Source organism: Mytilus californianus, unplaced genomic scaffold (genome assembly GCF_021869535.1).
Source record: "Mytilus californianus isolate M0D057914Y unplaced genomic scaffold, xbMytCali1.0.p SCAF_2, whole genome shotgun sequence".
Classification (NCBI taxonomy): domain Eukaryota; kingdom Metazoa; phylum Mollusca; class Bivalvia; order Mytilida; family Mytilidae; genus Mytilus; species Mytilus californianus.
Window position 1 is genome coordinate 19,284,122 of NW_026262668.1, and position 13,759 is coordinate 19,297,880.

Consider the following 13,759-nt stretch of genomic DNA (forward strand, 5'->3'; position numbering starts at 1 on the left):
AGAGACATAACTTGGGAATGTTACCAGTAAATATACATGTGCATATTGTTTACATTGAAATCTGTGGTAACCCTTCATTCGAGGTAGGGGTAGTTAATAAAATTAGTGTTAGTTTAAACTCTGAAAAGTTCAGGGTATATAAACGTTGAAAATATGCCGCACAGCCCTATATTTTGACCTTTGAAAAAAATTGTAGTGCATATGAACTTTCAATTCTAGGATAAGATTTTGTTCAAAACTTCATAGTAAAAGTGGTACAGTTTTAGCCGTAAAAGGAGTTCCTATGGAAAATTGCATTGCCAATATTTACAGAAATGCAACCTATATAGGGTGAAAAAAGAGAACATTCAGAATTTAACCAAATTTTCTTTATCTCACAGATTTTAAAGAAATTAACTCAAATATGAAGTTTTATAAATATTTCATGAAGATTGATAGAATCCTGGGCCTTAGATATGATGACTCAGCATAAATTCACAGTTTACAGTATGCATAGTTTACTTAAAGTCCTGAATACAAAATTAATTCATAATATTTGCATGTTTGTAAGTTAAATTGTTAAGAAGTGCTTATGTTTACTCTTCGCAGTCATTGAAACTCATCGATCCTTCCTGAATATTATTTATGGGGTGTTTGTGTCCTGTCATTAACCCAAAAGTAAGCCGTAACACCTAAATCTGCTTTTTTGTCACCACGGCATAAAAAATACAAGCTAGAAATACAAAAATATCTCAACAAAACTTACAATAGTGTGTTCTATCCTGAATATGTACTAAATATTCCAAATTGCTAGAAACAGCAGAATAATTTAGGAAATTTGAGGCCCCAGGGGCAAAAAACATAGAAAATTGCCTACCCCCTGGGTCATAAAACAGATAATTTAACCTGTAAATGCTATGATTTTATGATTTTTAAGTTCTTGATATAGAAAACAATAACTATGCTTGGAAGTTATGCAAAAATCAGATGTTAGCAGTCATCTCTATAACATTTTAAGTGAATTTATATCTCAGACTGGTATCTGCATACATACAACTATTGCAAATATGGCTTTGTTTGAACACTTCTAGTATATTTATTAGGTAAATTGTGTCAGATAAATGGTTACATATGATACTGTTGTGACAAGAATTCCAAATTGACCATTTGAGGTAGAAAATGTGAACTTTAATTGACAAATAGGCATACAGTAAGATGTGGACTGGAGACAGAGGCAGGATTGGATATTTTATATAATCTTGAATGTTGTAATGATTGACTGCTAAACATAACATTTATTATAGTATTCTGATATGCTTTCAATATGTTATCAAAACAGTTTTAAACAGGTTCTAGGCATTTTATATCAGAAAATATGCAAATAGGGTAAGCTGGCAATAATTAAAGTCTTGTTTTCAAATTCTTTTAAAAATTGAAACAGGGGAGGGGTATAAAATGTTCAGTAAAAAAAAACTTAGAGTATACACAGTGATTTCTTTCAGGCTATAATTCTGATAAATGAGTATTAATGTGAGAAAAACTGATTTTAGAGAGTTTCCTATTTGAATAAATGTTTGTATAGGTTGCACTTTGTAAATACAGCTGTTTCTCAAACCACGCCTCTTTTGGGGAGATTTAGAATATTCATAGAAAATTAATTTTGTTTACATACTGGTTCCCAGTTATGCTCTCTGTGTTCCATCTCATAGAGACATAACTTGGGAATGTTACCAGTAAATATACATGTGCATATTGTTTACATTGAAATCTGTGGTAACCCTTCATTCGAGGTAGGGGTAGTTAATAAAATTAGTGTTAGTTTAAACTCTGAAAAGTTCAGGGTATATAAACGTTGAAAATATGCCGCACAGCCCTATATTTTGACCTTTGAAAAAAATTGTAGTGCATATGAACTTTCAATTCTAGGATAAGATTTTGTTCAAAACTTCATAGTAAAAGTGGTACAGTTTTAGCCGTAAAAGGAGTTCCTATGGAAAATTGCATTGCCAATATTTACAGAAATGCAACCTATATAGGGTGAAAAAAGAGAACATTCAGAATTTAACCAAATTTTCTTTATCTCACAGATTTTAAAGAAATTAACTCAAATATGAAGTTTTATAAATATTTCATGAAGATTGATAGAATCCTGGGCCTTAGATATGATGACTCAGCATAAATTCACAGTTTACAGTATGCATAGTTTACTTAAAGTCCTGAATACAAAATTAATTCATAATATTTGCATGTTTGTAAGTTAAATTGTTAAGAAGTGCTTATGTTTACTCTTCGCAGTCATTGAAACTCATCGATCCTTCCTGAATATTATTTATGGGGTGTTTGTGTCCTGTCATTAACCCAAAAGTAAGCCGTAACACCTAAATCTGCTTTTTTGTCACCACGGCATAAAAAATACAAGCTAGAAATACAAAAATATCTCAACAAAACTTACAATAGTGTGTTCTATCCTGAATATGTACTAAATATTCCAAATTGCTAGAAACAGCAGAATAATTTAGGAAATTTGAGGCCCCAGGGGCAAAAAACATAGAAAATTGCCTACCCCCTGGGTCATAAAACAGATAATTTAACCTGTAAATGCTATGATTTTATGATTTTTAAGTTCTTGATATAGAAAACAATAACTATGCTTGGAAGTTATGCAAAAATCAGATGTTAGCAGTCATCTCTATAACATTTTAAGTGAATTTATATCTCAGACTGGTATCTGCATACATACAACTATTGCAAATATGGCTTTGTTTGAACACTTCTAGTATATTTATTAGGTAAATTGTGTCAGATAAATGGTTACATATGATACTGTTGTGACAAGAATTCCAAATTGACCATTTGAGGTAGAAAATGTGAACTTTAATTGACAAATAGGCATACAGTAAGATGTGGACTGGAGACAGAGGCAGGATTGGATATTTTATATAATCTTGAATGTTGTAATGATTGACTGCTAAACATAACATTTATTATAGTATTCTGATATGCTTTCAATATGTTATCAAAACAGTTTTAAACAGGTTCTAGGCATTTTATATCAGAAAATATGCAAATAGGGTAAGCTGGCAATAATTAAAGTCTTGTTTTCAAATTCTTTTAAAAATTGAAACAGGGGAGGGGTATAAAATGTTCAGTAAAAAAAAACTTAGAGTATACACAGTGATTTCTTTCAGGCTATAATTCTGATAAATGAGTATTAATGTGAGAAAAACTGATTTTAGAGAGTTTCCTATTTGAATAAATGTTTGTATAGGTTGCACTTTGTAAATACAGCTGTTTCTCAAACCACGCCTCTTTTGGGGAGATTTAGAATATTCATAGAAAATTAATTTTGTTTACATACTGGTTCCCAGTTATGCTCTCTGTGTTCCATCTCATAGAGACATAACTTGGGAATGTTACCAGTAAATATACATGTGCATATTGTTTACATTGAAATCTGTGGTAACCCTTCATTCGAGGTAGGGGTAGTTAATAAAATTAGTGTTAGTTTAAACTCTGAAAAGTTCAGGGTATATAAACGTTGAAAATATGCCGCACAGCCCTATATTTTGACCTTTGAAAAAAATTGTAGTGCATATGAACTTTCAATTCTAGGATAAGATTTTGTTCAAAACTTCATAGTAAAAGTGGTACAGTTTTAGCCGTAAAAGGAGTTCCTATGGAAAATTGCATTGCCAATATTTACAGAAATGCAACCTATATAGGGTGAAAAAAGAGAACATTCAGAATTTAACCAAATTTTCTTTATCTCACAGATTTTAAAGAAATTAACTCAAATATGAAGTTTTATAAATATTTCATGAAGATTGATAGAATCCTGGGCCTTAGATATGATGACTCAGCATAAATTCACAGTTTACAGTATGCATAGTTTACTTAAAGTCCTGAATACAAAATTAATTCATAATATTTGCATGTTTGTAAGTTAAATTGTTAAGAAGTGCTTATGTTTACTCTTCGCAGTCATTGAAACTCATCGATCCTTCCTGAATATTATTTATGGGGTGTTTGTGTCCTGTCATTAACCCAAAAGTAAGCCGTAACACCTAAATCTGCTTTTTTGTCACCACGGCATAAAAAATACAAGCTAGAAATACAAAAATATCTCAACAAAACTTACAATAGTGTGTTCTATCCTGAATATGTACTAAATATTCCAAATTGCTAGAAACAGCAGAATAATTTAGGAAATTTGAGGCCCCAGGGGCAAAAAACATAGAAAATTGCCTACCCCCTGGGTCATAAAACAGATAATTTAACCTGTAAATGCTATGATTTTATGATTTTTAAGTTCTTGATATAGAAAACAATAACTATGCTTGGAAGTTATGCAAAAATCAGATGTTAGCAGTCATCTCTATAACATTTTAAGTGAATTTATATCTCAGACTGGTATCTGCATACATACAACTATTGCAAATATGGCTTTGTTTGAACACTTCTAGTATATTTATTAGGTAAATTGTGTCAGATAAATGGTTACATATGATACTGTTGTGACAAGAATTCCAAATTGACCATTTGAGGTAGAAAATGTGAACTTTAATTGACAAATAGGCATACAGTAAGATGTGGACTGGAGACAGAGGCAGGATTGGATATTTTATATAATCTTGAATGTTGTAATGATTGACTGCTAAACATAACATTTATTATAGTATTCTGATATGCTTTCAATATGTTATCAAAACAGTTTTAAACAGGTTCTAGGCATTTTATATCAGAAAATATGCAAATAGGGTAAGCTGGCAATAATTAAAGTCTTGTTTTCAAATTCTTTTAAAAATTGAAACAGGGGAGGGGTATAAAATGTTCAGTAAAAAAAAACTTAGAGTATACACAGTGATTTCTTTCAGGCTATAATTCTGATAAATGAGTATTAATGTGAGAAAAACTGATTTTAGAGAGTTTCCTATTTGAATAAATGTTTGTATAGGTTGCACTTTGTAAATACAGCTGTTTCTCAAACCACGCCTCTTTTGGGGAGATTTAGAATATTCATAGAAAATTAATTTTGTTTACATACTGGTTCCCAGTTATGCTCTCTGTGTTCCATCTCATAGAGACATAACTTGGGAATGTTACCAGTAAATATACATGTGCATATTGTTTACATTGAAATCTGTGGTAACCCTTCATTCGAGGTAGGGGTAGTTAATAAAATTAGTGTTAGTTTAAACTCTGAAAAGTTCAGGGTATATAAACGTTGAAAATATGCCGCACAGCCCTATATTTTGACCTTTGAAAAAAATTGTAGTGCATATGAACTTTCAATTCTAGGATAAGATTTTGTTCAAAACTTCATAGTAAAAGTGGTACAGTTTTAGCCGTAAAAGGAGTTCCTATGGAAAATTGCATTGCCAATATTTACAGAAATGCAACCTATATAGGGTGAAAAAAGAGAACATTCAGAATTTAACCAAATTTTCTTTATCTCACAGATTTTAAAGAAATTAACTCAAATATGAAGTTTTATAAATATTTCATGAAGATTGATAGAATCCTGGGCCTTAGATATGATGACTCAGCATAAATTCACAGTTTACAGTATGCATAGTTTACTTAAAGTCCTGAATACAAAATTAATTCATAATATTTGCATGTTTGTAAGTTAAATTGTTAAGAAGTGCTTATGTTTACTCTTCGCAGTCATTGAAACTCATCGATCCTTCCTGAATATTATTTATGGGGTGTTTGTGTCCTGTCATTAACCCAAAAGTAAGCCGTAACACCTAAATCTGCTTTTTTGTCACCACGGCATAAAAAATACAAGCTAGAAATACAAAAATATCTCAACAAAACTTACAATAGTGTGTTCTATCCTGAATATGTACTAAATATTCCAAATTGCTAGAAACAGCAGAATAATTTAGGAAATTTGAGGCCCCAGGGGCAAAAAACATAGAAAATTGCCTACCCCCTGGGTCATAAAACAGATAATTTAACCTGTAAATGCTATGATTTTATGATTTTTAAGTTCTTGATATAGAAAACAATAACTATGCTTGGAAGTTATGCAAAAATCAGATGTTAGCAGTCATCTCTATAACATTTTAAGTGAATTTATATCTCAGACTGGTATCTGCATACATACAACTATTGCAAATATGGCTTTGTTTGAACACTTCTAGTATATTTATTAGGTAAATTGTGTCAGATAAATGGTTACATATGATACTGTTGTGACAAGAATTCCAAATTGACCATTTGAGGTAGAAAATGTGAACTTTAATTGACAAATAGGCATACAGTAAGATGTGGACTGGAGACAGAGGCAGGATTGGATATTTTATATAATCTTGAATGTTGTAATGATTGACTGCTAAACATAACATTTATTATAGTATTCTGATATGCTTTCAATATGTTATCAAAACAGTTTTAAACAGGTTCTAGGCATTTTATATCAGAAAATATGCAAATAGGGTAAGCTGGCAATAATTAAAGTCTTGTTTTCAAATTCTTTTAAAAATTGAAACAGGGGAGGGGTATAAAATGTTCAGTAAAAAAAAACTTAGAGTATACACAGTGATTTCTTTCAGGCTATAATTCTGATAAATGAGTATTAATGTGAGAAAAACTGATTTTAGAGAGTTTCCTATTTGAATAAATGTTTGTATAGGTTGCACTTTGTAAATACAGCTGTTTCTCAAACCACGCCTCTTTTGGGGAGATTTAGAATATTCATAGAAAATTAATTTTGTTTACATACTGGTTCCCAGTTATGCTCTCTGTGTTCCATCTCATAGAGACATAACTTGGGAATGTTACCAGTAAATATACATGTGCATATTGTTTACATTGAAATCTGTGGTAACCCTTCATTCGAGGTAGGGGTAGTTAATAAAATTAGTGTTAGTTTAAACTCTGAAAAGTTCAGGGTATATAAACGTTGAAAATATGCCGCACAGCCCTATATTTTGACCTTTGAAAAAAATTGTAGTGCATATGAACTTTCAATTCTAGGATAAGATTTTGTTCAAAACTTCATAGTAAAAGTGGTACAGTTTTAGCCGTAAAAGGAGTTCCTATGGAAAATTGCATTGCCAATATTTACAGAAATGCAACCTATACGGACCCCTAAAAGAGTTGTTGCATGGGTTCCATCGTAGAGAGAGCGTGGCAATCTCTCTACACGAGGCATTGAATTTTAAATATCAATCTTACTGGACGTGGCTGTGTATTTATAAATCCCACATCACCAAACAGACACCCGGCTTTGGCAAGTGTTTTACTGCCGGTCGAAAGAAGATCAAAAGGGACCATATTTCTCAGTACTCCCGTGCCAATGCCATGATGAAGACTTGCGACTGTACGTTTTGTACATGTATGTACAGAAAAATGAAAATAACACAGAAATGTATACAATTAACAGATGTGCAACCACTTTTTCATACATTCAGTTCAAAATATGGACTTAAAATATGTACAATTTCATTAGTTTTCATAAATTAATTTAATTTAAAAAGATCATGCAGAAACATAGTCAGATGAATCAAAATAATACAACATTTGAAAAATCTTGGTGGTGGATGAAAACACCAAACCTTTCACTAAGGGAGTCAAATTAGCAGATAAACGCTTATTCGTCTACAGCGAGACTACAAAATGTTAAAGCGGGATTGTTAAGTAGGTGTTTGGATTTGCCTTGCAGAAAAATTGTTATATCAAAATTTTAATATAACAAAATTAACACTCTCCGAAAACGGGGCATAAAGTTGTCTTAATGTTGATACGTAACCACAACAAGGGTGGCCATATTTCTAAACCTAGGTAAACAATTTTGTTTAGAAAAAGGGAAAGTAGAGCCATGGATATTTCATTTTTAGATACAAAATGTTCCAAGCCAAGAAGCATGACATCTGGACTAAAGGGCAGCTAGCTGCAATCAGAGACATATAATACAAGAGATTCGCAACTCGGCGAAATCCCGTAAAAACACGCGGCCACTAGTTAAACCTCGCGAGATCTCCTTAGGTAATAAAGTCATGAATAAAAGTATTAAAAGTACTCGAAGTTAGGACGAATATTTAAGCATAACATAAACTGTTTCAGTGTTAAATTTATCATAATTAATTAAATAATTTGAGTTCATATATAATTATTTATTTTAATGTAATTTTGATTTAAGATTTGTATTATAGAAAAAGAGACATAATTTGATATTGTATTTAAAAAAAAACTGATAGTAAATAATTAACACTTGATAAATTGTGTCAGAGTTCATTTTATTTGATAGTTTCATAATAGGTTTCCATTGAATATACACCTGTCTCGGAGACATAATTTCACAGTGTGACATGTATATTAGGTTTGAATTATTCGATGACCAGGTAAATCACGAACATGTTATAAATAATGAGTTTTAATTGACATCCTGTAAACAAGAAGTTGTTACACCACAGGTGTCCACACACGATTTCCAAAAATACAATTCACAAAATGTAAAATTAATTAATGTGGAAAAAAAGTTAATTTATTTGTTAATTAATTGTTAATCATGAAAAGCTTTGTTTTCTATTCTTGATATTTATAAATGATTAAAATTTTATTTATTTTTATATTCATCATTAATTGGGCTTGCATTGAGTTTTTTCTGTGGGATTGCCGGTAAATGTTTGATTTCTATGAGTTGTTTGACAGTTTCTTCATAGGCTTGCATTGAGTTGTTTTTTGATTGATTGTCGGTAAATTTATGGTTTCTTCATGTTCGAAGTGTGTATTGAGAATTAATATTTAAGAAAATTACATTTAATTTCTCATTTGAATAAAAGCTTCATTCATGTGCACGCAATATGGAAAATTCCGATTTTATTTCGTGGGATGACAATCTTACTACTTAGATACTCTCCTAGTTGAATAAACTGATAACGAACTCTTTGTTGATAGTGAAAGTGACGAAGACATAAGCGAGAGACCCACCAACAAAAGCAATTGACAATACTGCATACATAGATGGATATGTGTGTCCTCGAAGCAACAAAAAATCTATAAAAAAACACAACATTGAAGTGGGAGCCGAGGTCATACATCAAAGCAACATGGAAGACACTATTTAAAAAGTTTTTTATAACCTTTTGTCCACGAGACAATCATTTGTAGTGGTTTTTGTCTTTAAATCATTTGTAGTGGTTTTTGTCTTTTTTATTCTGGGGTAAAGAGATGGCAGTTTAAAAGTAAGTGTGTATACATATACAAATCCTTGGTGTAAATACATTTTTTTATTATCAAATATATATATATATATATATCTTTTGCAGTCACCATTGAAATGTCTTTAATACGATTTTAATTTAAAAATGAATAAGTTCATGATTGAATGAGAAGCGTAGTCTGAAACGACAACAGATGCATGAAGCTCATTCATAATATTACGACCAGCAGAAGGTTTCCTTTACTAGGAAAATTTTACTCCTTTTGTAAATTTACTGCATTCGTTCATCTTTGGCACGCCACCCTAAAAGGAAGAAAAAAACAATGACTTCAGAATAGGAGAAAATAAACAACTTTGCCATAAACAGAATGAAAAATGAATAAATTGCCAAACAATTAAAATGCAGGCTATAAATTTCATAGTGCACAAAAATGAAGAACTGATTTAAGGAAATTTGTCCATGAACAATTTCAATATTTAGCCAGTTTAATAAAAAAAAAAAGAAATTGGGAGTAATATATATCCCCATAATATGACATATTTATTTGTAAATTTCTAGTTTTGACGAAACAGATTGAAATAATTAGCATAGCTGGCTTTGTGTATAAATAACAAAATAATAGTCACCTTTGTTGATATTTTTAGAAATAACTGTTGGATCAAATTTTACGAAACTGGTCTTATTTTAACGACATAACATCTGAGAGTAATATAGCCCCATACAATTGAATATTTATTCGCACATTTCCAAGTTTTACGAGATAAAATGATAGTTCCAGCACAGCTGGCTTCGGGTATCAATAAGAAAAAATCGCCACATTTGTTGATAATTTTGAAAAAAAAACACTTTAGGATCAAATTTTACGAAAATAGTCTTATTTTCACGAAACAACATTTAGGAGTATTATTGCCCCATAAAATTATATATTTATCAGCATATTTCCAAGTTTAAAGAAAAAAATTGGGAGATCAAATGGTTTCTACGGCAATAGGTGAAGTAATACGGGCCGAGTTTTAACTTTGTTTGTATTTGATTAATCTCATCATTAGAACACATTTTATCAATAACAAATTATTAGAATTCGTTTTTTGTAATTTTTAAATATACTTGCATGCTTTAGCTGTGAAAAGTATCGGCATTATCCATTATAAAAATCGTTAGGCGTAGGACCTTTTTCACAACAATGGCGGATTTTACCCAAAAATCCATCGGAATAATCGGCTTTCCGGTGGCCAAGTCATTTCATTGGCTGTTGTATAGACTCTACTAGAGTTGCGAATCTCTTGTATTATATGTCTCTGCTGCAATACAATTCGGACTTTTTAAAATTATAATTTATAGTTTTTATAAATTAAAAGCAACTAAAATGCACATTGTATACATGCAACACTTTGATATACCCCTGGTTCAAATTTGTGCGTCAATTTAGTAATTTCAAAATGGATTTAGTGAGTGTTTTAGTGTTTTTGATTGAAAATGTTCATGTAATACTGATTATGATTAATGCGTTTTTCATGCAGTAGGTGTTTCGTGACAAAAATTCAATGTGGATATCAAATCCTGATATTACCTGCATCATTTTTGTCTTAGAATTTATACAGCTTTAACTTTGCTCGCATTGCATATTTTGTTGGCATTTCAAATATAATAACTTATTTTTCAGCTTTCTTTTGGGGCTTTCTTGAGAGAAAAGTATTACATGATTGAGTAAATAATTAAATCAATTTATTTTTACTTTATTCTTACTGTTCCATAACACTTTTCATTAAGTTCACATTAACTCATGTGTACAGAATATCCTACACAGTGAAAGTATAAAAGGGTCGAGGCCACCATCAGTAAAATGATAATTCTGCCACTTTTGGATCTACATGTAAAAAAGTTGTAAGAAAAAGAGGAGATTGTGCTATATATTCTATATACAGTGTAGTTAAAAACATCCTGGACGGTGGTCTAGTTCGTCTCATGTAGGTGCGTCTTGAAACATTAAAGACTACCAGCTGCACTGGTTGCAGCATGTGGTAGGGCGTTCCAGTCAGTAATTGTTCTTTGGTAGAATTATTCTTTCTTGTTCTTCACGATGCATGGTACTTGAAATTAGCCGACGTTTATGCCTCTCGAGTCTATATGGTGGACTGAAAATGTTGTGTGTCAACATAGACCACCCCGTTGGCAAGTCTCTACATCGTTGTGAGTCATGATGTTCTCCTTCGATCATCAAGGGGTTTCCATTCAAGTTGGTTAAGCATGTTGCTGACCGGTAGGTCTTTTCACCGCCGAACACCACCGAACACCGCAAAACATCTCCGAACACCCCAAAATAATCTAAAACAATATTTCATTATGTTATCTTATCTATTTCACGTATTTTAGTAAAACGTTTAACAAATAAAAAGGAAACGAGACCAATTAATAACACCCAAAAGAGTAGAAAGAGTCATCAACACTGCAAAACACCGCCGAACACCCATAATTATACTTTTTTATCATTTTTTTTTTATTTTAACTTTTGTTTTAGTTTAAGTGAAAAGATTAACAAATAAAAGGAAATGAGACCGAATTTTAACATCGTAAAGAATAGGCGAGACACCGACCACACTGAACACCGTAAAACACCGCAACTGCTGACAGATAAGGAGTTATGATATATATGTTAGTGGCGCATCTTGCAGCTCTTCTTTGCACGATGTCTTGCCGATGTTCCTTGTTGTGCTGGAAAAGGCTCCTGGCACACTCCAATCTTAGTCTTAACAGTAATTTGTATGTAGTTTCTATTATTGTGGTGTTATTGATATTTTGGATCCGTTAAAAACATCCTATGGTCTTTTTTGCCCTGCTACATATGTTTTTGATATGTTCTTTCCATCTCATTTCTGACCTGATGGTACAGCTTAGATTCTTCGCAGACTTTACAGACTGAAGGATGTGGCCATTCAGTGTTTAGTCATCACTATAGGTTAGCATTTTCTTGATATTTTTAGTACATAGCATCCTATTCCCGATTGTGACATTTTGACTAATTGTGGATTTGCATGGCGGGTGATGCATGCATACCAGGAGACGCCTATTCTGTAGACACATCCATTAGTACACATCTCGATGATTGCTTGAGTTGATGCGATTCCCTCAGTTTGTATTTACTACCTTGATTTGTCTTCTTTTATTATATTATGAGATTTTAACATCGGTAAACTACTGTTGACATTATTTACAGAAAAGAAATTGGCAAAAAGATATAAATTATTCACATGACTATATTTGAAAATTTTTAGCATATATTCAGCTTTCATTTCAAACTGAGTCTATTTTTAAAATATATATCATAGTTAGAAAGCTAAAAAAATTAGGAAGAATTTTCTTTGAATGAAAAAGTACTATTTTCTTATATGTTTTCATGCCAAATCTCCTTATTAATGGTTTTCTACCTACAGTATTGTTCTTAGTTATACAGATGAAAGGCCATACTAAGAAGTGTCTTTTCTGGAACCATTCATATGTGTGTGTTGAATAAAGCCTATTGTACAAATGTGTATATTTATCTCATACATTGTCACATAATGCTCGAAATTCACTATTTAAAAGCTAATACGAGTTTGTCATCAATGCATTGGTATGAGAAGTTTTAAAACAGAAAGACAGCAATTGTGTTGAAAAGATAAATACACCATGGTGGTTCTACTATGCAGTTTTTTATGGTTCTCACTTTTGAAGGAGAATATAGTCCTAGCCTTGTCAATCTGTCAATCTTTCCTTCCATACCTGGGTCCAAAACAAATGCTTTCTTGATTAAATCTTGAGTTTCCCTTACTTCATTAAGACGAAACTTATTCCGTTATATTCAAAGATATAAAGAAGGGAAAGAGGCCTATTAATTTTTGGGGGGTCAAAGTTCATATTCTAGGGGTTATCCATCAATGTGTAGATGGTTGCATAGACTGTTCACTTTCTTCTTGTTTACTGTGAGTTTTAATTTATGGCATATGGTCTATATAGACAAAGGTCACTTAAATCAGATTCAACTACACAAAATGTTTGCCTTTATCAAGTCAGGCTATCTGGACCATGTGTTGTTGGCTTTTGTTTCTTTGTTGGTAAATCTTTTATTTGGATGCTGGTTCTTGGTGTGTCTATTGTACATTTGGGGGATTCATGTTAACATTTTAATGCATTATAAACAATCAAAGTGATGGAAATCACTCATGGAAAGATTGGAAGAGTAGTTTGAATAATTTCAAATCATGTTTAGGTATGGTGGGGACAAAATAGAACATTAATAAAGGACTATTGCTGACAATTGCATTAACCGCAGGTCTTTAGAAGGAAAAGCACTTTTACAGTAGATAAAATGAGCTAAATGTGAATCAAATTGAATTTCGTTTAAACTGCAGTTTATATCTTAACCAAATAATGTTACATTATGTTCAAAAAAAAATGTGAATCAAAGATTCTTCTAATATTAAGTTTACCAATTATCCTTGTGTAAGACATAGGACCGGCAGATAGACTTGAAGCTAAGAACTTTATTGTGTTAAAAAATAATCTAAAAAGGTTGTTTTGGGGCAGTTTGTAAGTTGAAACATAGGTATACTATTTTTCTCCTCTGAGAA